Here is a 2,500-nt window from a genome sequence, read left to right as displayed (position 1 = left end):
TCCCGCCCCTTTTCTTTTCTTTTTTTTTGGCCTCGCCGAGTAGACCGGCGTCCAAAGGAGACACTTAGTTTTTCCCCCGCCCTTTTTCTTTTCTTTTCTTTTCTTTTCTTTTCTTTTTTTGCCTCGCCTCCCCTCCCCTCCCTTCCCGAGTAGACCGGCGCCTAAACGAGGCACTTGGTTTTTTTTCCCCACCCCTTTTCCCGCTCTCCGCTTAAATGTCAGTATCGCCGCCGGTCGATCGTCGTTTTAGTTTTAAAACGGTCATAAAAGCGGAATACGTTTTGAAAGTCGACGAGCCCGGTGTGTGGAGACCGGAATTGGGCAAGCTGTGCTCTCGTCTTCTGGGGGTGACATTTCTCCCTGAGCGCTGCTGGCTTTAGAAAGACCATTCGAAGACGGGTTAGGGTCGGGGTCGGGGAAGCGAGCGTCAGGTCTCGCCGCCCCGATTTTTCCAACCAAGAAAGCAGGACGCTTGAAACCGCGATGCGAGCTTGGACCGGAAGGCTTGCGATAGCAAGAGATCTAGGCAAGAACGGAAGCTTTTCACTTCAAACAAACCAGCTATTTAAAGCAACCCCTCGCACGCGACATCCATCGTGGCAGGGAAACAGAAACAGAGACGCCGGCCCGGCCGAGGCTGCCGGAGCGGCCCGGTAGACCGGGCCGCCGTCTGCCCGTCTTTAAGTCGAAAGACGACTTTAAATCTAAAAACGGTTTTAAGTCGAAAGTGTGGGTTAGGGTTAGGGGAAAAAGTTGTGGGGTTAGGGTTAGGGGAAAAAGCTGTAGGGTTAGGGTTAGAGAAAACAGTTGTAGGGTTAGGGTTAGGGTCAGGGTTAGGGAAAATAGTTGTAGGGTTAGGGTTAGGGTTAGGGTTAGGGTTAGGGTTAGAGAAAAAAGTTGTAGGCTTAGGCTTAGAGAAACAAGTTGTAGGGTTAGGGTTAGGGTTAGGGTTAGAGAAAAAAGTTGTAGGCTTAGCCTTAGGTTTAGGCTTAGGCTTAGAGAAACAAGTTGTAGGGTTAGGGTTAGGGTTAGGGTTAGGGGGAAAAGTTGTAGGGTTAGGGTTAGGGTCAGGGTTAGGGAGAAAAGTTGTAGGGCTAGGGTTAGGTTCAGGTTCAGGCTCAGGGTTATCATTCTGGAAATGATATTAGCAGAAGCAATGGAGGAAAGCGAGGAGAGGGAGGGAGGGAGGGATAGATATTAAACGGGATGGACGAAACGTATAGAGCGCACACAAGACACGCGATGAGAAACCACCCGCCCAGAGAAATTCATGTCCGATTTACCGAGAAGACAGGGAGGGCAGAGAGATCGCCATGGATGAGAAACACGACGAGAAAGCACAAAATATCGGCGAGCTGAAATATCGGCGAGCTGGCGAGAGCAAAGATATCGAGTAGATTCAAGAGAGAAAGCGGAATTATTTTATAAACAACGTAGAGATGACCAAGAACAGGAAAGATGGGGAGATGAAAGTGGGGACGGACGACGGGAGGAGAAGAAAGAACAGCCAAAAGAGAGCCAAGAAAGCCAACAAAACGAGAAAGCGTCGAGAGAAGGAGCAGGAGCAGAAGACGTTAAAGAAAGAACCAAGGGACCTAAGAACGACTTGCTCGACAAAGCAAATAGATCAGTAAGAAATGGAAGAAGAAATAAAAATAATTTCCTGGACTAGAAATGGACTGGATTCGGCCATTCGGCAAGAGGAAGGAAAATATGGAATAAATGAGGGAAGTTAAGATCAGAAATGATAGGCCTACGAGAGGTTCCTCTGGGAAAGCTACACCCAAAACTTTTGAGGAAGGAAGATGGCAGAAATTGGAACAAACTTTTCACTTGAAGGGAAGCTTTTCACGTCAAACCAGCTATTTAAATCAACCCCTCGCAGCCATCCTGGCAGAGAAGCAGAAAACCGAAACACTCCAGTCCGGCCGAGGCCCGGGTAAACCGGTCCCGCCCGAGCGAGCGTCCCGGTAGACCGGGACGGCTGCCGGGCGCGGGCACCCCCGGGGCCCGGCGCTGGCACCGAGGCGAAGGGGGAGGTCCCCGACCGAGGCCCGCGGCGCCGGAGCCGGGATCCCGTACCTCCATCGCGGCGGGGGAAACGGAAAGACTGACCCGGCCGAGGCCCCGGTAGACCGGGACGGCTGCCGGGCGCGGGCACCCCCGGGGCCCGGCGCTGGCACCGAGGCGAAGGGGGAGGTCCCCGACCGAGGCCCGCGGCGCCGGAGCCGGGATCCCGTACCTCCATCGCGGCGGGGGAAACGGAAAGACTGACCCGGCCGAGGCCACGGTAGACCGGGACGGCTGCCGGGCGCGGGCACCCCCGGGGCCCGGCGCTGGCAACGAGGCGAAGGGGGAGGTCCCCGACCGAGGCCCGCGGCGCCGGAGCCGGGATCCCGTACCTCCATCGCGGCGGGGGAAACGGAAAGACTGACCCGGCCGAGGCCCCGGTAGACCGGGACGGCTGCCGGGCGCGGGCACCCCCGGGGCCCGGCGCTGG

The sequence above is a fragment of the Pantherophis guttatus genome, unplaced genomic scaffold (genome assembly GCF_059756535.1).
Source record: "Pantherophis guttatus breed Tessera unplaced genomic scaffold, ASM5975653v1 scaffold_49, whole genome shotgun sequence".
In the NCBI taxonomy this organism is placed as follows: domain Eukaryota; kingdom Metazoa; phylum Chordata; class Lepidosauria; order Squamata; family Colubridae; genus Pantherophis; species Pantherophis guttatus.
The sequence above is the reverse complement of the archived record's forward strand: the minus strand, read 5'-3'. Positions refer to the sequence as shown.